This window comes from Anthonomus grandis, chromosome 13 (assembly GCF_022605725.1).
Source record: "Anthonomus grandis grandis chromosome 13, icAntGran1.3, whole genome shotgun sequence".
NCBI classification, from domain to species: Eukaryota; Metazoa; Arthropoda; class Insecta; order Coleoptera; family Curculionidae; genus Anthonomus; species Anthonomus grandis.
Window position 1 is genome coordinate 20,179,187 of NC_065558.1, and position 26,025 is coordinate 20,205,211.

General features: G+C 31.9%; 1 protein-coding gene across 2 annotated transcripts in view; it reads right to left on the reverse strand.

Annotated features, from left to right (window-relative positions):
- LOC126743627 (uncharacterized) overlaps window positions 1-26,025 on the reverse strand; it is a 99,506-nt gene that overhangs the window by 29,547 nt on the left and 43,934 nt on the right. The gene's annotated exons all lie outside the window — the stretch shown is intronic.

The following is a 26,025-nucleotide window of genomic DNA, read 5'->3' on the forward strand; positions in this document are numbered from 1 at the left end:
CACAGCTTAATCATTGCGATGCAGTGTATGGTCCATGCTTGAGAACTGATGAAGAGAGTAGAATTTAGAAATTCCAAAATGCGTGCCTTAGGTTAATATATGGCATAAGAAAGCGCCACCCCATAAAACACAAGCTTAAGGAAACCAGGTGGTTGACTATGACACAATAGAAGGATTTTTCACTTTTTAAGCATCTTCAATGTTTTTTAAGATAATTAATTTAAGATCTCCACCTTACTTATATAAGAAAATTTCGCACAGATGTTCACAATATTAATACTCGGTATAAAGGAAGGCTAACACCTCCGCTTCTGTCCGAAACTTATAAAATATAATTTTCTTATTAAATCTCCAAAATTATAAATAGCTGCCAAACTAATACCGAACATTTTTAGCTTATATTCTTTAAGGAAATACATTTTTAAGAAATTACTACAGGAACAATAAATCATAATTTAGTGGTTGTTTCGTTTCTTTTTACTTTATTTTCTCTATTCCCATGATTATAACAAAAACAATTAATGTAATAGACTATATATTATGATATACATACATATAACAGACTTATTATTATTATTATTATTATTATTATTAATATTATTATTATTATTATTATTATTATTATATTTACAGCCAGTTAAGGCTCGCACTCCCTCTAAGGGGGAGGGGGGATCATTTACTTATCCCAGATACCTCCGATATCAAAAGGATTAAGCTCTGTGGTCTGTGGGGGGCCTTTTTGGTGCCCTTAAGTGGCCTGAAATGTAGAGTTATCTCCTAGGAATTTTCGGGTGCTGCGAGCAGTTGCCAGTAGTACTGCCTTTTGCATGTGCTTATATAGATGTTCGCCAGTTCCTAGTTGTTTAATGTATTCCAGTAGATTCTTTGGTATTACACCCGTTGTCGATATAACAATTGGGATGGTCTAAACATTATCCATTCTCCATTGCCTTCCGATTTGAATTTCTAGATCTCTGTATTTGGCGATTTTCTCAGTGTGTTTCTCTTGCAGATTATTGTTGTTCGGTATGGCTACGTCAATCAGAGTTGTGTTCATGGAAATTTTATCTATTAAAATAAGATCTGGTCTATTATGTATATATTCTTTACATGTTGATCGGTAAGTACACTGCGGTCCCAATATAACTTATATCGGTTATTTTCCACTACGGGTTCTGGAGTATATTTATAATACGGAACCTTCTCTGTTGTAATAAGTTCCAACTTCATTGCCAGCTCTTGATGTAAAATTTGCCCAGCTGAGTCGTGCCGTTCGTTGTATTCTGTCGCTGCAAAGGCCTGACATCCTCCTGTTATGTGTTGGATGAACTAACCTGATCTTGGATGGCGAGTAGAAAGCCCTCGGTTTCTGGAAACATCCTGCCTGATACCAACCAATAGTTCGACGAAGCAGTGTCGACATGACTTTGGCTGATCTCATTAGGATGCCGCCCATGAAGGGGCTTCTCCATCCAGATGCGGAGTTTTTCCTGGTCCGTATGATAGTAGCTGCGCGCTTCCTCGCTCTTACGTTGTAGAGGAGTGGAATCGTCTATTTGATTTATTGCGCGAAGCAGCGTGGAATTTTCTCCTTGCCTGTAAAAATAGGATCTTAAGTTAGTGATTTGTTTTTCAAGTTGTTTATCCAGATCTATTAATCCTCTTCCTCCAAGGTGGCGGGGAAGCATTGTTCTTTCAGTGGCACTTCGAGGGTGGTGGTTGTGCGTTTTAGTAAGTAGGGTCCTCACTTTTCTTTGTAGCCTTTCTATGTCTGTCCTACTCCAATTAATTACCCCAAAAGAATAATTAAGAGCTGAACATGCGTAGGAGTTAAGTGCCTTAAACATATTTTTGCTGTTAAGATTGGTTCTCAAAACTTGTCTTACCCTTTTCACAAACTCGTTAGTCAGTTCGCATTTCATTGTTTGTTGTTCAATCGTTTGTGATTGTTTCATCCCCAAGTATTTGTAAAGTTCGTGTTCGCCCATGGCCTCGATGGTCTGGAAATTCTGCATCTGATATTCTCCTGGCTGAATTTTTCCTCGGATTATATTGAGAGTACGGCATTTATCTAGTCCAAATTGCATGCCGATGTCATTGGAGAACTCTTCTACTATATGCAGCATTTGGTTTAGCTGGTTCCTAGTTGCAGCCATTATTTTTAAATCATCCATATACAGTAAGTGATTTAAACTTTGCAATCTCGGTGTTATTATCTCGGATGCTAAACCCATACTTGGTAGAGTTAAGACGGTTCGAAAGAGAGTTCATGGCAAGGCAGAACCATAATGGGCTCAGTAAGTCCCCTTGGAAGATTCCTGTTTGAATTGGAATGTTGTTTGTACTTACTGCGCTTTTATTATTATTATTATTATTATTATTATTATTATTATTATTATTATTATTATTATTATTATTATTATTATTATTATTATTATTATTATTATTATTATTATTATTATTTTATTGTAGTTGCCCAGAATGTTATATGGGAATTACCAAGCAGTATTTAAAAAGCAGACTTTATCAATATGAGTATGATTATAGGATAATCAAAATTAACAAGAAGGAAAAAACGGCATTAGCAGAACACAATTTTTTCACTGGCAACAGTTTTAATTTTGAAGCCGCCCTTTTGAACAATGAACAGCATTTTTTTAAATGTAATATCAGTGAGATGATTCACGTTTATTTAAATGACACAATTAATCATAGACAGGATAGATAAGCACTGAGTATACAATATAACTATATTTACATACAAAGATATACAAAGACAATGATACCAGGTTATTTGGAATTTGAACTAGTTTTTTTATTGATAAGACCCAAATTAGTCGTCACCATGTATTCCGGTCTGCGTGTAGAATTTTATAATTGTATTCGAAAAAAAAAAAGATCGCATTTTGCCCTATATTGTGGTCATGTGTGGCTATTTATGCTGATTTGTGTTTTTCTCGTATGCTCATAGGTTCTTATGTGTTAAATATTGTATTATTTTGTATCTGCTTTTTTATATGGGTATATATATGTATTCTATTTATTTCAATTAAATTAAACTAAAACATGATTAAAAATTACTCTGAGCCTCCCATCTATTTAGTTATTATGTATTTGTTCTCTTTTTCTGATAAATAATGTTCATAAAGTACGAAATGTTTTACTAACTCCATATCTGTAAAATAATTTATTGTTAATGAAACCAAAAAAGTAAAAAAAAATTACACTTTTAGACGAAAAATAAACAAAGTCGAAACGTCGGCGAATTAAAAACTGGAGGTTTGATTTGTTGTCCTTAATCACACTTTTTATATTTTAATCATATAATCGAGGGACACTATACTGTGTCGTCATGCAATTATTATTACTATTATTAAACAAACGTAAACGTGCTAAATAATACTTACAGGTTGTCTCAGAACGTGTGGGCAATTTTCCGGAAGCTTGTAAAAGAATTAAAGGAAAATGGTAATAAAACTTGCCACGAAGTTAAACGCCTAAAAAGCGCCTCTTGTTTTCCTCATTTTTGTATCTTAACTATCTGATCTGCATTAGAAGTTGTACTGACTAAACACCGTAAACTTAAAATGAACCTTTTTTAAATAAAACATAAAGACATATCTTATTTTTTTACACCCTGCATAATAAAAGTAAAAATATATGTTTTTTAGATAGTGTACTACTTTTAGAAGTCCTACTCTAAAAAAGGTAATATAAACAGTTTTTGTTCATTTGGGTCGTTAAAAGCTAAAAGAGAAATAAAAACCCGATTAAAAATATCAATATTTAAAAAATATATTTTGAAATGTAACTGCAACATCCAACCACTTCCTTAACAACTTCCGTTGGTAATCATAGGAACTTCCTTTGGTAATCATGTTATTGTGGTGAATTAAATTGGATATATTTTTTGTCAAATTTAAATTAGCAAAATGAAAAAATGTTTAATGGCGAAAATTCGATAATATGCCAGGTAAAATCATAATAAGTGGCATAGTGTTATTCCTTAGAAAACATAACACTACTGCCTATCGAAAATATCACCCAAGTCCCATAAAACAAGTGAATGTTTGTTTTCATCGAAAACCCAACGAAACTCAAACCACAGAGAAACTATTAAACAGATAAGGTGCTTACAGAGCTGGGTTATATATTGCGGCGCGGTCGGATTTTGTAGGTACGTATCTTTGACTTAAACGTATATTTCAATTAAATGGGCAACAAATCAAATACCATTTTTAAGCTGTCGCAATAAACGAAACAGGTTGTGAATGATTCTAAAATAATATTTCGCAAGCTATAGGGAAAAAATGTATACCCTAAAAAATGCCGTGGAAATCTTGGAATCAGAAAATTGAGTGCTTAGGGACAAATTTTTCAATACTGAAGAAGAATTATCCAAAAGAAGAAATTTTTTGATATTTGGAACTGTAGAATCTGCAGTTAGATCCTTGGTAGAAGTTGTTTTGAATATTTTCAACATTAAGTTACCTCTCAAAATAGAAAAAAATTAATTGAACACACGCTGTTTTTCAGACTGTCTTAAGATCGGATTTATAAAACCATTTAATAAGAGTGGTTATAAAGGAGAAAAATCAAATTATACACCTGCATCACTTTTGTTAACATTTTCAAAAAATTTCGAATAATTAATTAAAAAAAGAGTGATACATTTCTAAACTCAATTTAAATATCTTACTTGCAATTTAGCTTCAGGGAGGGAAGATTTACGCAGGATGCGATGACATTTTTAACATCACAAATATCTGGTGCACTAGATAATAGTGCAGCTTGCTCAACTTAGATTTGGTTAAAAGCTATTGATAAATAGAACGTTTTTTTGTTGCGTCAATAGCACGTGATGACGTCAATAGTACTTTTAACAGTAAGATAGAGATGTTAGGTGTTAAATCTTAAGCTAAAAGAAGTGCTTGTTAGTTTTTCATGAAGAAACTGTTGTACTCTGTAGAGCAAAGTTTTGGCAAACTTTAACAACCCAAATTGAAAAGGATTTTGTGGACTTTTAAAAAACACAATAAAATAACCTTAAATATACAAACAACCAATTACACGTCTTTTTCAACATACAGAAATTTGCTTCCGAAGCATGGAAATATTAAGATTTCGGATAATGAAACACTAAAAATCATCAATTTTTATACCAAGATATCTTTTAAATGTCTTGGTATAAAAACTGATAAATTATTTAGATGGGTATGAAGTTCGTATATGTTGATGAAGTAGTTCAAAAGTTAAAGGGACTTCTCTCAAACTTTTAAGCTACCGAGGATTTCTAACTACCGAACAACTAAAAATTTAATTTATAAATAATAAGAAATAATATTCCTAATATATCTACTGTGAATAGAAAAATAAAAAAAATCGAAAGTACTGGTTCGGTTAGTGATGTGGAACACTCGATATGAGCTCGTAGAGGTCGATCAGAATAAAACATCACGGAAGTTGGCGAGAGTGTGACAGAACGGCCAGAAAGGTCATTTCGTCATCAGGTACAAGAATTGAATATTTTAATAAGCACTTTTCAGCGAATACTCACTAAAGATTTACAGCTGCAAGCCTACAAAATTAAACTGACTTAAAAACTTCTGCCAGCAGATCATGAACAGCAAAGAAAATTCAGCAATTGAATCCTTGAGCAACCTGCTGATTTTGCAAACAAAATCAGTTCAGTGATGAATCCCATTTTTACTTCGATGGCTTCATTAATAGGTAAAACTGTCACACTTGGGGCTTAGAAAATATACAATGATTCATCAGAACGCAATACATCCACAAAGTGTCTCTGTATGTTAGGCATTATGATCTGGAGGAATAACTGGACCGTTTTTCTTCGAAAACAAAGAATGCCAAACGTTATCATGCTATGATAATACAGTTTTTTGTCCCTCATTTGGAAGCTATTGATCTTGATGACATGTGGTTTTAGCAGAATGATGCCACATCTTCTACCGCCCATGAAACATTGACGAGTTTCATTTTCATCAAACATCGCGACTTAACGTCTTTAGACTTCTGGCTGTGGGCTTACCCGAAGTCACAGGTTGATGCCAATAAGCCTGCAACCATCGAAGCCTTGAACGCCGAAACTAGACGCCGTATCAATGAAATACCACTACATGTATACAATAACGTTATTAAAAATGTTGTCAAATCACGCATATGCCTGCAAAGCCGTGGCGGCCATTTACAAGATATTTTGTTACATACATAATTTCCAAATGTATATTTTCTAAATTAATATTTCAATACTTTGCTACAGAAGACCATGTTTTATTGAACCACCCTTTATAACATGCTCACAGATGATGTAAGGTTCATTGAAGGTTCCAAATCTTTCAAATGTAAATCTAAAAACTAGATTTTTTTAAAAGTTGTTAATGATTTAGTAGTATTTTAGGTAGTTAATGATTTTCAATGATTTAATTAATCCTGATTAAATAGAATCTTAAATAGAATCTTTATTATTACTTTAACTGCCATCTAGAAGGTATTTTATGTAGCTAATTAAAGATAACATGCAGGAATTGATAGTCAGATTCCTACCTGATTTGCTTAAATGGCAAATATCTCGAAAATATTAAAGATCGAGTTATCGATCAAGTGAACTAGCGGGTTGGGAATAGAGATAAAACCTCAGTTTAGAAATTAGACAATGTTTCGACGTATATTGACTCTGCATTAATTTTAAAGTTATTGATTATTCTGTTAACCAAAGTTGTTGGACACTTATTCTTCCTTAACGTTTCTCTAATCTTATTAAGATTTGACCATTGATACTTGAGGCTACCTTATTTACAATTTTAGAAAAATAAGCTTTTAATGGTGGCTATTGTTGGGATATCGCGTGTGAAGAAAGGTAATTTTCCACTCTCTCTGAAGATGTTGGCTTGGTATATCAATTTGTTGAAAATATCCCATCGATATTACGTTTTACCATAACATTAAGAAAGGAAATACATTTATTGGTGTCTACATTATAAATTTAAGCCTTTAAGTAAATACCGTTCAGATCTCCTCGCTGTATGCAACACCACATTCAAGTGTCTTTGTCGACGCGTGTGTGGTTGGAAGCTTTCGCAATATGCTGCTGGAGACAGGTGTGACAAAGACCCGACATAGATAGTAAAACCTGCAGTTAAGGTTCGGATATCAAAATGGCGTCGACGAACATCGAGGGGTCATCAAGCAAACATCCATGGTAAAACAAATGTCAGATTTACTACAGGAAAAACCACATTTGTATATCCTGTAATAGTGGCTGATATCCTAAAGATAGTCGATAAGTTGATAGAGTAATTCTTTTACACCGTGAGAGTAATTACAGTGTTCGAGTCCTACCTCCGGAGGAAAATTTGAGAAAACTACCAGAACAAAAAGAGATCGTGGGTCGAGGAATTGCAGTCGGAAAGACCCTTACTGGAAAGAGGTAACTTAAGTAACTTAAAGCGTACGTAACTTCGTGGAATTATGCACTTACTACCGAGAAAGAAAATTCCAATAGTCTCAAGATGGGCAAGAAGCTTTCGATCATCTAAATAAGGTTGTGACAAGCGCACTTATCCTAAATTATCCCTTACCTCCAGACTAATTAAAATACTATACACCGACACTAGCAATGTGGGCACAGAACCCTTGCTAGCTCAAAGCCAAAATAGCCAAGTAGAAGAAATCATTAATAATTTATTTATTTATTATTTATAGTCATTTATATTTTATTATTCACCTATATTTTAGAAAGACTTTGTCCAAACCAGAGCGTGACTATTGTGTCACTCTCTGAGACTTGCTAGTTGTTATAAAAGCATGGAGCACTTCTACAAGTCCTGCACTTTCTCACAAAATCAAACAAAAATCTAGGTCTATTAGCAAAATAGAGGGCAAGAATACAGCAGTTTGACTTTGATAATAAACAACGAGCAGGCAGAATCCATTGAAATGCAGATCTATCAAGAACATCCTGTCTAGAGGTTTGCAATTATTGTTATCAACTCATCAAATACTGGTAGGCTGCTATATGTGCTATAACTTTTTTATGCTAGATTGAATTACATCTTTAAGCAAAATAAGAGTTCTTCATCATATTCAGGTTAAAAAAATCAAAAATGTCTAGGTACAAGTCGCTACCAGCCTCCAGTTTTGAGAAATTTAGATTTAAATCAATCAGTAAATTAGCTTTTAACGTTTCGAAATCAGCTTTCTAAATTTAAATATAGACTTGAATTGTTTATTTTACTTTTCAATGCTCTTCATTATTACAAAATAAATTTAACATTCATTCAAAAAATTTTTTACTCAAAGCAACAATATAGAGTTTTACGACCAATAATTTTGGAGGTAATCTATAAGTGGGAGCTCTAGTAACATTAAATTCAAATTTCGTACGTCACAAAACCTTTCAATACCAATTTTGATTCAAATATCGACAGGTTTAAGCAAATTATTCAGAAACAACAAAAATAAAAATAAAACTTTAAAACCTTATTCTTTTCTTAAGATTTAAATGAGAAAACCAGTTCTGGATTTTTTGCAATAATAATGAGACACCCGGAATTTTATCAAATTGCAGCAAAAAATGCTAATTCAGTAAATTTTTTGGATTGAAGTCTATATTGATGATGATCTGTCAAAATGTTGTGTAATATTATCAAATCAAAAAACTTTGACATCGTCAAGAAGAGTGGTATAATGATATAGGGCAAAAGTTTTCCACGTTGTGTTTTTTTTTTTTTGGTATATTTTTTGCGACTTAATATTAGATTTATGAAAAGAATTTTTGAATAGGAAAAACTGTTGTCGATTTTTATTTTATTTTATTTTATTATGTTTCGACCTTTATAAAGTCAACTTCAAGATTTCACAAAATATTAAAATAATTTTTTTTTAAATTTTGTATATGGAATTTTAAATACTTATATAAATAATAACAAAAAAAAAACAACTAAACTTATTGCATTTTTAATCATACCTATAAAATTGGGCATAGACAATATATATGCAAAATAAAATATGTTAGCATTCGGTCTGCAAAACATTTAGAATTAATTTAAATAAACAGTACGTAAGTAATAAATGAATATTAATAAATAAGACTCCCTAACCCAAATAGTGGCTTTTTTAGCTAAAACTTCATATAGTTTACAATATACAGTGCTTAATGCATTTCAAAACAATCCACCCTTAATAACTTTCTTAAAAAAAAAAAAAAAAAAAAAAAAAAAACACGTCAAATTAGATATACAGGGGGACGTTTAATTATGCATTTACTGAAGTTCTGTCAATCACCTCCTCACCTCCAGCTAACCTCACTTTAATATGTCAAATGGGAACCCCCATCATGTGATACATCATAGTAAGGAGCGTAAAATTCTTTATTCAACGGTCTCAAAAAAAAATGAAATCGGTAAATGTGTAAGCAAATAGTTAGCGAACATGTCTAGAAATGATGAATATTTTATTTACGCCAAACTTTGGTATTTTAAATGAATACTTTTAGTGTGGTACCTACATCATTTTAAAATTCTTACATTTTTTATGATAGATCATCAAAAAAAAATACAAGCAATTTAGAAGTTAAAATGTGTGGTAACAAACAGTACATTTAGTTCAAGCAAATTATTTATTTTTTAAGTAAAGAATGTGTACCGTCATCTGCGAGAAAAAAGAGTGTCTTCAAATTTTTTGCAAAAATCTTTGCAGTCTTATAACTTTGTATGTGTATTTATTTCACTTATATTTTTTGCGAAACCTACCTAATAGGTACAAAAAAAACACTGCAATACCTTACATTTTTAAGGAGTTTAAAAAGCAGGCGATTTATTATTATTAAAACTGTCAGTTTGACGCGTGCAATTTTTCAATTTTAGTTAAAACAGTGAGTTAATAAAATGGTGTATAATACGCTAACCGAAAGAATAGAAATAATTTTCCTTTATGGAGCTCAAGATCGGTGTGCTCGCAGAACCGCGAGAGCATTTAATGAAAGGTATCAAGATAAAAACGTGAGCCATAAATACGTATTAGAATTAATACGAAAATTTGAAGAGACGGGATCGATTTGCAATAAGAAAAAATATGAAAATAGAGTTGTCGATGAAGCATGCCAAGTTGAAGTACTAGGACAATTTGCTATGGATCCAACTTTGTCTATACCAAAGGCCGCAAAACTAACAAATATTTCAACTGGTTCCGTACATAAAGTTTAAAAAAAAGAAAGTTCTTTCCTTATAAATTTCATATTCTTCATGAACTCGGAGAAGATGATTTTGATAGGAGAATTCAATTTTGTGAAGTGATGTGCCAGCGAATTGACGACGATCCCCATTTATTGAAAAATATTTGCTTCAGTGACGAATCGACCTTTTTTTTAAATGGCCTGGTGAACAGACATTATAGAAAAACATCACAGACATCACAGAAACTATAGATACTGGGATAATAAAAATCCGCATGTTTTCGGGAAGGCCATACCCAATATCCCCAAAAAATTAATGTTTGGGCAGGAATTTATGGGAATGAAATAATCGGGTCATTTTTTTTGGAAGAAAATTTGACTGGCGAAATTTATTTAAACCTTTTAGAAAATGCAATATACCCTTCCATCATCCAATCTATGGAAAATCAAGTAGATCAGCTATATTATTAAATAAAAATAATATACATTTTCAGCAGGACGGAGCTCTCGCGCACTACACTTTGGTAGTTCGAGAGTGGCTTGATGAAAATTTTCGAGAAAAGTGGATTGGCAGACGTGGTGCAATCGAATGGCCTGCGCGGTCTCTGAACCTAACCCCACTAGACTTTTTTCTTTGGGGCTACTTAAAAAGTAAAGTTTATAAAACCTCACCTGAGAGTATTGAGAATTTAAAAAATAGAATATTTCAAGAATGCAGAGAAATTAGCGGGCAGACCATTGCCAATGTTCGTAAGGAGTTTGAAAATAGGCTTTTTTATTGCCTTGCTAATAACGGCGCGCATTTTGAACATTTAATAAAATAAATTTGTTAAACTAATTAAATTTGTTTTTCTACCCTACCGATTTACACTTTAATTGCTTCTTGGTCAATCAATTTTATTTTTTTTTACAACCATTGATAGCATAATGAATGCCCTATAAAATAATGTATCATACCATGGGGTAGCCATTTGACATACCAAAGTTTGGCGTAAATTGAATATTCATTATTTCTAGACATTTTCGCTAACTATTTGCTTACACATTTACCGATTTCATTTTTTTTCGGACCGTTAAATAGAGAATTTTACGCTCCTTACTATGATGTATCACATGATGAGGGTTCCCATTTGACATATTAAAGTGAGGTTAGCTGGAGGTGAGGAGGTGATTGGCAGAACTTCAGTAAATACATAACTAAACGTCCCCCTGTATATCTAAAGTTATTAAGGGTGGATCGTTTTGAAATGAAAGCACTGTATTTTAAATCAGTTGCAAATTAGTAGTACTAATTAGTTTTAAACAAAGAAAATTAATTTAGCAGAGATACTATAACTTATTCAAAATTACGATTCTTTAACATTTAAAAATATTTCATATTCTATAGATGAACAAAAAGTTCAAACGAAATATATAATTCTCTTGTAGTGTCCTGAGGATAACTTTTCTAAAGTCGAAAAGTCGACATTGAAATAAAAAGACGATTGATTCATTTGAACTCCTATTCACAAATTCGTTCCAATATGTTACTCTTAAGCTTACTGTATTCGGAACTAGCCTTACTTGTCACATGAAGTAACTAAGAACGCTTGACTATACATGATGCGATTAGAGACGGAAACTCCTGAAAATAACATGAATGGGTGGGGAACAGTTTGCAAAGCAAAATGTATGTAACAAATTAGAGAAAAAACTCCAGAACTGTCCGAGGAGCATGTTTTTTATCTTCTCACTCTATTGATTATCAGATAAATATTTAGAAGAGGCTTAGATAAAATCTTCAAAAATGTTATGATAAAAAAAACTATGTAAAACGCGACGACCGTAACGAAATCTTGTAAAAGCAAATAGGTAAAGATTTTTTAAATTTCCTTTTAGAATTTAATTTAAAGCTTACCAAGTTTATTTTATTTTACCTAAGCTTCCCCCATATCTGATTTATATGATTGGAGATACCGTTTCCATAAATCTTTTAAGCTTGAATATTTTGAAGTTTTATGTGGTGGGCTGTCTGTTTTATCGATACCATCACGGTGAATGCTCTTCCAAACTGGCCCATATCATGCCACCGAGAGTTATACACGCAAGATTTACTTGACAGGCGGATGCAACTCATGAACATTGAGTGCAGCTGCAGACATCTAAAACGTCGCCATATCGGGCAACTAGTAGATGTGCAAGTCTGTGGAATCAACTCTTAAAGCACGTCCTTCGCGAATATTACAACTTATTTCCGGGAACGGAAGATTTCTTCTTAAAAATTCAAGACCAAACAATTGCAACAAGAAAGTACCTTAAATATATAGCAAATGATGAAACCATAAACCACGATAAATGCAGAAATGGCTGTCGAACATCAGAAGCTATCTAGCATACCATCCAAAAAGCATCATACGTCCTGGGTACGTAATTTTGGTCATATTTATATCCATACGTCCTCTTTTCGGACGTTCATACATGTACATATAAATACTTTAAAAATATTTTAGTTCCAATGGATTACACAAGAATAAAAAAAAAACATAAATTTTTGTTAATACAGAAAACTATATGCCAGGAAATATTTTTTTCAACTATACGTTTTTTTAAGACTTCTCAGTCTTATTTTCAATATTTATAATTTCGGTAAGGTAAACAGAAAAAGCAGCATTTGCATGCTTCTTTGCTTTGATAGAAAAAGTCAGCGAATTCGGTATAAATTAGACAACAACTGTCAAATCGAGATTCCTTTTTTCCAAAGGACTAACATACCCTAATTTAGTTAATTTACACTTTGATCTGGTCGAAAAGTAATTTGGTATAGGATTTTCAAAACATCTAAAAATTATAGATTTTGGAGTATTTGTCATAATAATATCAAAATTATCAAGATCGGTTGCAAAAGCAACCCAGTATATTTGTTGCCCCCACTGACTGTCAAATAAGTAATTGGCAACATTAGAGAGTTGACGCTATTGACAGTGTTTAAGACAAGTGACAGATGCGAGAACGAACGCCCTTCTTTCAGTCGGCTTGGCACACGAACTTATAAGTATACCTGGACTGCTAATTCAATGAAAAGTAGATGACCACTACTGGGGGGCCGCCATTTTGCGTGATTGTGTCCTTTCGATGTTGGTCACTCTGACAAATTTTAGTTGTGCCAACTGTAGGGAAACAAAACAATTAAAGTTTTTGAGAGGTTATGTTTACAAAAATACAAAATAGAAAGTTACATATAGGTAAGAATTTAAGATAGTTGCGTTAGATCTGTGATTTTTCTAGTACTTCTTTAAGAATTTCGTTAAAATTTATGAAAGAAAGTGATCCTCACCTAAAATGAGACAAAGTTTCAATCAACTTGGAATAGATGCATGCACTTTAAAATATTTGTTTTATTATTCTGATAATCTTGAATCTTATAAATCCTAATACCATGAAAATCATGATATTCATTTAAATTTTTGCTTGTATTTACTTATTCTATAAATTTAAATTCAGTTAAAAACACTTATTTTCTTTCTATTTTTACTATTACGAGTTTTACTTTCCTTCAATGTACAGTGTTTCCACATTAATAGGTACAACCATCTATAAAAATCAAAATATAGTTGATTTTATGAGGGTTTGTAATTATAGAGGGTTTATATAGTAAAAATATATTATTCTGTCAACAACTCAATATATTATTCTATTATAAACAACACAGACGGACAATTCACAATAATTCGGTTTTGAGAAACTGAACCAAATAGCTTTAAATAAAGATTGTGATACATTATTCACGTATTAAATAAGGAGAAAGAGACATCGCCTGTTCCAGGCGGTATACCCAAGCGTCGTTTACAAATCGCCAAAAACTAGGCAATCTGCTATACTCACTCACACGTCAGCATCGTCAACTTCATTGCCGTTATTTAATATATTTTTTGTTGGCAACACTAAAAATTTTCAGAGTGACCAACATCAAAAGGACACAATCACTATAAAAATGGCGGCCACCATGCAGTGGTCATTTTTGGGTATTGTGGCCATATGCATTAGCAGTCCAGGTATATTTATAAGTTCGTCGCTTGGCAATATTGGCGTCATTGCGTGAGTTGTCCTTTGTAATAAACGTTTAAACTCCTGTGAATTTAGGATTTATCAAAATTCGGCTTATATTAATACTTTCTTATTACATTTGAGTTTAGTTTTACTGTTCACTCAGTGGCAGGAAGGATCTATCCACTACGATGTAGCCCAATTCATGGTAAGAGCATATCTACTCATTTTAGTGGTAACGAATTTATATTACTTATTTGATAATTTGCTTATTTTAAAATATAATTTTAAGGTTCAGCACCACAAGCAGGGATTGAAAGTACAAAGAAAATTAAAGACTATTCCACAATAGTTGCGAAGAACAAATGACATTTGTTTTATGTACTTGCTTAAACGTGCATTTTTTGTTTTGTTTTTTAGACATATACATGTTTTGTTTTATATATTTTTATAATCAATATATTTTCCGTTTTTATAAATGAGTTATTTTTTCGCTCAAATAGATTTTATCACACAAAAATAGAAGTCGTGTAAAACTCGTAGATACGTCATATTATGTCCAATACATGACGTAGAATCCTGCGGAAAGTGGACGTCCTATATACGTCCATAGTACGTTATAAGTCTTTTGGGATACGTACTGTATCCTACATTATGTCGTGGAGTACGTACAAAATATGTCGTACATACGTACGTCGGTGTCAAATCTTTGTCGTCACTGACTACAAAGAAAGTTACAGGCAGTAGCAAAATTTGCCCATAGAACTATCAATTCAACTACATTTAATGGAAATGAAGAAAGTGGCATATACATTCACTCCTAGCTTCACCTTAGAAAATGACTAGTGTAAGCTCTTTTGGTACCACATACTGCTTACAGATCAAATAGTAAAGCATAATCGACCAGACATTTTTCTCGCAGACAAGGAGAACAAGAAAACGACGCTTATAGATGTAAACATTCCCAACAGTAATAATGTGGTGAAAAGGCATGTTGAGACCTTGAAGGCCGAGTTATAAGACAACTGCAAATGCATGCAATTTGTACGATACTAACTATAAATTCAACAACGGGAATTAAAAGAAGGAATCTGTTGAAAAAATTGAGAGAAATCGTTTTAATCAAAAATTTATACAAAACAATACAAAAGTTTATTATTTTAGTAATATCGAGTACCATTAGAAAGTTCCTGGGTAACTCTTACAACAACCAGCAGCAGAGGAAAGAATATAGAAGGTCAGCCACCGAGCTCAATTCTTCTGACATCTAGAATGTCTGGGATGAGTGAATAAAATGGAGTGAGAATGGCCAAGGGTAGCCTAAGACGATAATAATAATAACTCGCATTTCAGCTAACAGATTTTTAACCGAATTATAAAAAAAAAACAAGTGAGTATTTAAAAAGACAAGATTTAGTTTGTCAATTTAACATTTCAAAGTTTTAGGACTTAAGATTGGTATTTATAAATTTTAATTATAGTAATCTTTCAGGAAAGTTATCGATACAACTTCCGGTCAATGGTTAATTACATATTTTTCCTCGGCATTCAGATCCTTGGAAAATATTAAAATTATTGCCAATAGGATATATGTCAATGGAATAAAATCAAAAAGTTATTGTCCAGGAAACAAAGAATATTACAAATCTGTGATGAAAAATCACCCAAGAGTTTGGAAGAATCGAACCATTTTTAAAAATTTCTCTAATAATGACAAATTACCTCGAAGATTTGCCTGAAAAACCTGGAAAATTATTTTTATTTATATGATTTCTGGAAATGACAAAACAAAATCAATTCTCAGATGCATTAAAAATGAATTCCAGGCATCTGGGAATAAGAAAGAAACAACTGAAATATTTTTTATTTTATTCCAGGCCTTATTTTAGGCACTTGAGCCTAAAAAATGAAGTCTTCGAAATAATATTCCATTTTATTGCGGACAATTTTTTATCTTACTCCATCAGAATGCTGGTTATCAAAATGGGACATTTGAAATAAATTATTATTGGAATCCTGGTATTTCAAATATTTATTCCGGGTTTTTGATTATTGTCCGGAAAAAAAAACAATCTTGCAATGAAAATGACCCAAAAGCCTAGAAGAATTGGAATAATATTTAAAATTTCTGGAAAATATAAAAAAAACCACCTCAAATGCTTGGAATATAATAAAAAATCACCATAAATGTTTGCCTGGAAAACATGAAAAACATATTTTAAATTAATAGAAATAAAAACGTGAAAACAGACACCGAAAATTACGTTCTACATCTGGAATAAACTAAAAATTACGTTAAGACATGAAAAAACATTATACAAAAAAAAATTACAAATTTTTGGAAAAAACCAACAACAAAAATTTGTAAAAGCCTGGAATAAAATTGAAAACTTGGAAGGCATCAAAAATTATTTTAAACCTCTAAAAACTTTTACATAAAAAAATTATCCAGTCAATTCGAGAAGTTTGGAAAATATTAAAAATATATTTTCAAGGATCAAAAAGAAAAATTACCTCAAAAAGCCTGGAAAACATGTAAAATGATTTAAAATGCTTGAAATTCGATTTCAAATTCACAATTGATTTATTAGTGCAAAAATTAAATAAAACAATTATATATAAAAAATTAAAAAATACAAACATTGATATAAGGCTTGAAAGATTGATATAGATACATAAGCTTACAGTAGCATATAAATATCACAATAAAAGCAAAATATAGTCAAATTTTAAAGTGCATCCTGGTAGAATCCTTTTATACTATAATAAGCCTTTTCTAATATAGTAAAATCAAGTAAGAGCCGAAAATTCATTAACCCTCCGTTGGGAAGGTTGGTAATTGTCACAAGATTGGTAAGCTGGGGTATAGCATACCCCAATAAAAAAACAAACATGTTTCGAATATAAACTAAATATTTTTGAAATATTATCAATAAATAAAGTTTTTGTATTGGTCTGAAAGTAAATAAAAATAAAACACATGACAAATAACCAATCAAAAAAAAATTAAACGTTTATTTTCAAAAGACCTAAATTTTTACAAAAATTTGAACAAGACGCAACCAGGTATTAAAAATATATTATTATTTTGAAAATATTTACTTAAAAATTAATTTTTGATTAAGCATAAACTACAAATAACTAAAGAAAAATATAAACTTATACATTGCTTTATGTTTTATATATTATCTATAGAGCTACAGTTGTCAGAGCTACAGAGCTACAGATCTTTATTTCTTGGACATATATAACACCTTCTGGAAAATCTTTGCCTTTTTGTGTCTTCTCCAACTGTTGGGACAATTTCCCCCTGTATATCGGAAATCGTACGTCGCACTGCTAGACTTATTCGCGGATTTTGCAGTCTACTCATCTGGAACGGTTTTACTAAACTCAAAGATAAATCTTTTAGAAAAAAGCGCCGTTTTAGATTTTCATTCGTATTGCAATTAAAAATTACAAAAGCGTTTATAGCAGCTGAGTTTAGTAAAAAAAAGAATAGAGTTAGTGGCCACCTGCGGCTATTCCTTGATACACTATAAGTGGCAGACAATTGATCGACCGTATCTACTCCTCCTTTTGTCATGTTGTAAAACATTATTATTTCTGGTTTATTTTGGTCCCTAGAATCGGGATCAATTGTGTTGTCATGATGCAGAATTGATAAAAGGAGAACATTTCTATTTTTTTTTGGAATATAAGAGACCAATGTTACGTCTGATTGAAATGCAAATTTGGAACTTCTTTCTTCTCGCTTTGTTTTGAGTAAGTCGCCAGGAATTTCTCTTTTATTTTTTCTCAGCATCCCTACTGAAGTAAGTTTATATACTTTTAGTAACTTTATTACCAAGTCATAACTTGTAAACCAATTATCAAACGTTATGTTTCGCCTTGTTCCCCTAATTGGTTCTACCAATCGCAGAACTATGTCAGCAGGTTTGTTGCTAAGGGCGTACGGACCTTCGGGCTGCTGGCCTACATATGTTTCTAAGTTTAGTACATAAAATGTTTTTGAGTCTACAAGTGCAAATACCTTGAGACCATATTTAGCTGGCTTGTTTGGTATGTACTGCTGAAATCCGCACCTACCGCGAAAAGACTCAAGTTTTTCGTCTATTATTAAATATTCCGAAGGTACATAAGCTGCTTGAAAGTTTTTCACAAACCGATCAAATATTGCCCGAAATGGAGCTTGATTATCAATTTTAAGTCTTTCCTCCCGAGAATCTTTATTATCGAACCTCAGGCAGCTTAGTAGGAATCTAAAACGCTTTAGGGGCATCGTTGCTCTAAACATGTCTATACCGGATCCATCGCTAGCCCAAAGCTCATCTAAATTTAACCTACTAGCCCTAAGACGACCACACATATATAGTAGTCCAATAAGAGCTTCCATTTCTAAAGCTGTTGTTTGTTGTACGATCGATTTGTCATTATAGTTTTCAGATTTCGTTTGAATTAACCGATTAGTACATTCAACTATAGAGTCAATAATAAGTTCGTCTATAAAAATATTGCAACAATCAAAAGGGGTTTTGGCCTCTTTAGCAACACCTTTTGGTCCCGGAAGATGGATAATAATATTTTCCTGACGTGTACGCACAGCCTTATTTCCTGGATTAGCTACCCATTTAGTTTTTTTGTCAACTCCCCATCAATACCTTGACTTTACTTCAGGCGGAAACTCCTCGACAATGTCATCTTCTAATATTTCTTGTTCAGAATCAGACTCCTCAGAACGCTGGCTAACGTGGTGGTCGTCAAACTCGCCCTCAGAGCCGGATTCAATGGGCTCCTCATCAAGTATTTCCGGTACCTCTGATGAATTATCCGAAATTTCCCAAAGCCTCAAAAACTTTTCTTGCTCTTTTTCATATGACCATCGAGCAGACATAATATCTACAAATGAAATTCAAGGTAAACAAAAAATATCAATAGAGTAATAATAATAATTATTATAGGTTTATAACATATTAATATTATACGTAAATATTATTATAATATTATATAAAAATAATAATAATAATTTATATATAATATGTCGTACTTACCTCTAAAAGAATCAAAGAATTAAAGAAAAAAAATTACGAGAATAGTAAGCTGAGGTATGATATACCCTAAATCACTTTACTTGCGTCGATCAAAGCTCACACGCGACTGACGCGCTCCAAAACACGTGCTTTCGATCACTTGACATTATCTTTAAAAGTACTTACGAGATGGCGCTACGTATTTTGCAACGGACAAAATTATAGAGATATTAAGTAGGTTGGGGTATGATATACCCCACCTTACTAACGGAGGGTTAAGGAATTTAGTGTTTTCAGCTTTTCTACTAATGCAGATCTTGGAGGTAAAATATAAAACTTCTTCGAAAACCTAGAAATGATGAAAAAATATTTAAAGTTAAAAATAAACGACATTAAAAACGGCGCAAATGCCTGAAATAATTCGAAAAAATATTTTAAATGCCTAGAAAGCAACAAATATTTCATGTTCTTGAAAGACACCAGAAATCAAGGTTATATATCTGAAATAAATTGCTTAAAAAATTGAAATTGCTTGAAAGCTTAGAAAATGTGAAACATTTTTTTTTTAATGTTAGGATCACAATGAAAAATTACTTTTATTTTAAAATTGTGGACAATATAAATAAATAGTTACTCAAATGAAAACCGAATACATAACGTGGAAGACCAAAAATATTGAAAAAAAATCAACAAAATTCCATTTCATTATTTCTATTCTTGGAGGCAAAAAACGTTAGGTTTTTTAAAATTAACTAGCAAGTACAACTATAGGAAAATCATTAAATTGTTTTATAATAAGATATGAAAATTGTCATTGGAAATGGATGAATATAAAATTCTTGTAAAAATATTACTACCTCTTAAAACCCACCAAATTTCATTTGTATATCTCAAACTGTTTTAGAGCAATAAATAAATCCTCAGTTTGTAAAAAAAAAATTAACAGCCCGTATCTTCAAATTGTCATTTAGGGCAGTTATGTCCCAATAACATGTATACTTTATATTTATAACTTCAAAATTTGTTCGATTTTTTATACTAGCTTTCATATTTTACAAGCACATCCAATTAGGCATTTTCTCTAAAAAGGTTTCTCATAATATACTAAAACAATAAGATAAAACTGACTTCCTGTTCGCTTCGTACTATTAAAAGTTACAATATATGTTTCGCAGTTCCCAAGTGGGAACCGAACAGGGCTATAATATATGCCAGCAGAGAAATTAATAGAATGAAAGCTTCTAAGTTATTAACGTTCATTTCCATTATGTTCTGGTTCCTGTCCTACAAGTTTAAGCCCCTGCCCTAACTTCGTATGCCACGGTTATATTTAGATTGTGATATAATTAGATAAACTTGGATATGTTATGTAATATTAAATCAGCTTAATATTATTAAATTTTTTTGTAAAAGGTGAATATCAAATGTACCAGAAAATCAGAATTTATATTTTTCAGGTTAGAGTGGATACGCATGGTGGATAAGTGATATACGTAAAAGATGAAAAATAAATGGCAACACTCTCAAAGTTAAGTATTGGAAAAGCTCTACCATTGTACTGAATATTTAGAAAATGTGATATAGTTTGAATAGATTAGGAATATTTTAGTTAATTAATACATAGTTTAAGATTCAGAATATAAATTAAGAAAATTGGACATTATCTTAAAATTACTGGAAAAGCATAACGAAAAAAAGGAAGATATTGAATTTATGAGATTTTTTTTGCTACCCGGTGGTCTTTAAAAGTTTAATTCTAAAACGCTATTACCATATCAACAAGTTTATATTTGCTCAGGATTAAAAAGTTTAGAAGCTGAGAAAAGCTTACCTGACTATAATATTGTAACGAAATTCAGGAACACACTTTTGGTGACTTTTGGGACCAAAATGGGGCCCTCAAACAAGATGAACTACTTGAAAACTAGATACTATAGATGAAAATATTAAACCACTCGTGAGTAGAACCCTAAATAAACCCTACGACTCAACTTTAACTACAAAATACGAATAAAATTGTACAAAAACTAGAAGAATAATCAACGTATTTACATCTTCATAATAGTATCCAAAATACCAAAATGACCCAGCTGAAATTTGAAATTAGTAGATATATTGGTGGGTTAAGTACTAGCGATTTGGAAACCTGCATTTGGGAACAAAATTATTGTGTTAGTGACAATGAGATTTAATATCACATATATAAAAGAAGATAAGTATACCTAATTATACGTATACTTTATATAAAGAAACTTTACTAAATCTGTTCCACAGGATGATTAGCAACAAAAGTTTGTTTATTGAATGGAATAGTTCCCTTATCTTTAAAGATACATATTTACAAGGATGCTTTAAAAGGCAGGATCTATATCACAAACATACTTAATGTAAGAAGCAAACAGAAATATGAGGATGTAGTGCAGAGAACCATAGGATCCTCAGCTGCTCGAAGAATAGAGATAAGAAATGTATTAATTGCATTCAAGCAAATACGAAACACAACCAAAAACTGGAAGTTAATCATGAAGATATTTAGTATTCTTTACCTAAAATACGTAGTATACACAAAAACTTCAATAACTTGCCTGTATTTCTTAAAGCATATAATTCTAAAAACCGTGATATTATACTGACCAAGAGTTGGGCCATTGAAAGTAATAATCTTTATAAATAACTCTATTATTTACTATAACCATGCAAACTTCAATAAGAATGATGTCACACACAAATTTTATAATATCAAGGGTTACCATGTACCAAAAAATTTAATTTTAATATATGTGGCTATAGAACACCTCCTACTAATGATGTGAAAGATATGGAGGTTAAACAATATGCTTCCCTCTTACATTTTATGGATTTGGCAGCACCATCAATGGCTCAACTCGAGGGACATCAACCAATGGTTCATGTGTGGATCATATTTTTCTAGGAAATAATTTTAGGATATGTTTATTTTCTCACATGAAAACGAGCCAGAAAAATAGCCAAAATTAGCCAAGTCTCTAAGATATTCTCAACTTTTAATGATCCATTATTTAAAAGCCTAATTAGGGCAAAAAACAAAGGGAGGTTATAGAATGGAAGTAAGTGTTTTGAAAAGTGTTTCACAGATTCTCACTAAAAAGGTTAGCATGTTCGTAGAAAAAGCTGCAGATCCTTAAACAGTTTACTGTATAGGCCACAGAAAACTTAAATCATAATTTGCAATGGGTCTTATCACAGCGATTAAAAAACCCGGCAAAATGTTAATTATATAAATTATTGAAATTATTTAAATAATATCATTAAAAATCAAGCCGCAATTTATTTATACGTTAACACCAGGAAATCGTGATAGACGCTTTGAATTCTGCTGTGATATTCAAGGAGTATTAGAAGATAACCCATTTATGAGAAGACATATACTTTTTTGGATGAAACAACATTTTCATAAAATAAAAGAATCTCTTTCCAAAATTGCCATTGGTGAAGTGATACTAATCCAAATGTTAACATATAACTCGCGACCAGTATGCATTGAAAACAAATGTGTGTTTTTTTCAACATAAACCTAGTAGGGTTTAATGTTGAAAGAAACTTGCAGATTCCTAGTAGTACCACAACTTTTAATCTCAGATCAATTAAATGTCTTGGTGTTAAAACTTACAACATTTTGCCACTAGCAACGAGAATAATAGTAAGTAAGAGACTTTTTGTACAGATATGTAATAGCTTTTCATTTTTATTTTTAATTGTTTTCCTTGGCTTTTATCTGTTTCCTTTCAGTTTTCTTTTCGTTTATTTTGTTTTTTGTTTGATAACGGAGTGTGATTATCAGTAATGTGATTATTTATATTTTAGATGTAAGTATAAGAAGTATAAAAAGAAAAATATATATTTGGTTCACACAGAAATTAGGTTTTTGGAGAAATCTAACAATTTTTTATTTCATGGAATTGATAATATACATTTACACTATAAATTACGAAATTAATTGTAATACGTTTTTTAGTTATGTAGTATGTTGGGTATATTGAGTAAGTGGTGCACTGAAAAGCACCTTAATTTTAAATCAAATTTTATGTTTTTTCTGACATGGTAATTTGACAAATTTTTTCAATCAATCCTTTTACCATCATCAATCAATTCAGGTCTTGGATCTTGACGTAGGAGAGGCAACAGTGATAGAACATCTGACATTACAATTTACTTGATAACTTACCCCACTCCAGGGCAAAATGTTACATGATTGGGGCAGGTTGTTACTTTATCCATAAACTTGTAATTTATTTATATATTTTATCTTTTTAAACCATCAAACAAAAGACACTTTAGAAATTGTTTATTAAGTTTAGTAATAAAAAAAATCCTTATAAACTAAAACATATATTTAATAATGCTGAAGTAAATACTCAATTAATTATCAGTTTAGTGCAGTTCTGATTATTATATGTATATTTTAAAACCGTATTAATTAGAACGCAGTGAACACACGTAAGCAACGAAGATCCATCGCTGCAGAGCTCATGTGCCCACCCTTTACACTGCATGCCACGCAGCAAATAAGACGAAAACAGTCTTTGTTTTCCTCATCACTTTCTTTAAATACTTGCCATTTTGCTTTCTTTTTTCCCTTTTTGTTGTCGTAGTTTTTTTCGCTTTTTTAACTCCCGTTTTTCTGGTGTATCTGCCAAGATCGCAGTATATCTTTTTCTATTTTGTTGAATCTTTTTTTGTGGTTCAGTTCAAGGTATTCTTTTGGGCTCACAATTTGGGCTACTTAGAGATGATCGAATTAGAGATGCCGCCTGATGTAGATAGTTGCTGATCATCCACGCTCTAATTAATTCGCAAGCTAGGTGATTGTAGAAGAGGTACCTTTTGAGAGTTAGTAGTATTTTCACTTGTAGTTGGTTTGTTAAAGCTCTATCTAGTAAAGATTCTTATTCTATGTACGGATCTGGTCTGCCAGTCACTGATAATGGTAGGAAATTCTCATCTGCAAAAATGTTCTGGTTAAAAGGAAATTCCTGCAGCCCTAAATCCAGATATTATATTTTTTGGCGTTATAGCTAACGGAAGTACTTTCCTGACTACTGATGGAATATTGTAAATCGCCATAGTCACTTCAGGGTGTGATTTCATCCAGGAATCCATCTGACTACTTACGAATTTTCGGAGGGACCCAAATACGCTCCTATCTAAAGGTTGAAAACGATGGGAGCAAAGGAGGTAACGTTAAAAAAACAACTCCATTGTCTTTATAAAAGTCAACAACATTAAGAGATATGTGTGACTCATTATTATCTAATATGAGCAACACTGGTTTTTCTTTTGAACATCTCACGTACTTCATATACACCAAAAACTCATTTTTGGTCATCCATCCTAATCGATTATTTGTTCCTATGCATCCTGGGGATCCATCGAAAATAAGATAATTTCTATAATTTTTTCATGGGAATATAAATATGGGTGGAACTGTGTTACCACCTGCGTTTATCGCTATGCACATTGTCACCAAAGTCCCTCTTTTCCCCGATGTAACTGTTTCCACTTGCTTTGTTCATTTAGAAGCTAAAATTTTTCTTGGTTGTTGAACGGTTGTTACACCTGTCTCGTCCAAATAAAAAATGTTGTTGACACCAAAATTGTATCTATATCTAAATCATTAGAAAGTTTGTGAAAAACAATCTTACATTGTGCTTGTTAAAACTCGTAGCACGTCCCAAACTAGTGGCCTGGGGTGTGCATATTGATAATTTCCTATGTCGCTTTAGAAATCCCGTAAACCAATCAGAGTATGCAAATTCAAATTTATTCCAATTATCTGGTACGGCTACATTATTATTTTTTTTAAACTCAAATGCAAGTTGCTTTAGGTCTTTAGGTTAGAGGCCATGACATATTCTGGAATATTCCAATACATTGGCAGCTAACTCATTCTCCTAAAATGCTATGAGTATCTGTTTATGTTTTTGGTATCCTAAACAGGGGATATTTAAAATCAGCTATTTTTGTACAAAATTATTTTAGACAAATATACCGGATCGGCTTTCTTATACTTTATTTACATATCTCTGAAGAGTCATAAACCAATTATCACGTCACTAAATTTTATAATCACTGAGTTACTAACGTTTAATGGAGCACTAAAGAAATTACTTTTAGTACGAAAATTGAAAAATATTACATTAACGACATAATGTTCTCTCGAAATCGTTTAAACAAAGACTGAGAGTTGATGTGCTCACGGTGTATATAATAGGACTGCTAACAGGTGTTACCATCTAAGACTGCTGCCTTTAATTAAAAATAATAATCTGCCCCGTGTAATATCCAGCCCCGGTCTCTCCTAATTAATAAAGTAGCATATACACTGGAAAATTTTTTAATATAAATACAATTTCATATGCTCGTATATTCGAGCATATGAAAGTAGCGTTTTTACCCATTCGTTGGATGAGAATTTAAACACTCGAGGCATAAAAATAGTCAACTAGTTTTTAGTATATACGTACTCACTATACTAAACACGATCACTTAAAACTACAAGAAATATTCATTTACACCGTATTTATGTACTATTCTTTATGTCCGATTTAAAAGTCGCGCCAATATTCCGACTTGAACTGGCCTCCCGTCAGCGTGGGCTTCCTATATACTCGGCAGATCATGGTTCCGGAAGATTCGCTAACCTTCCACGCATCTCTAGAAATATCGTGCGGTGTGCTCGCTTGTGTCACCGCGATAATTCCGGAACGATGAAGTACAGCTGAATGTTCGCGGCGTTGCCAG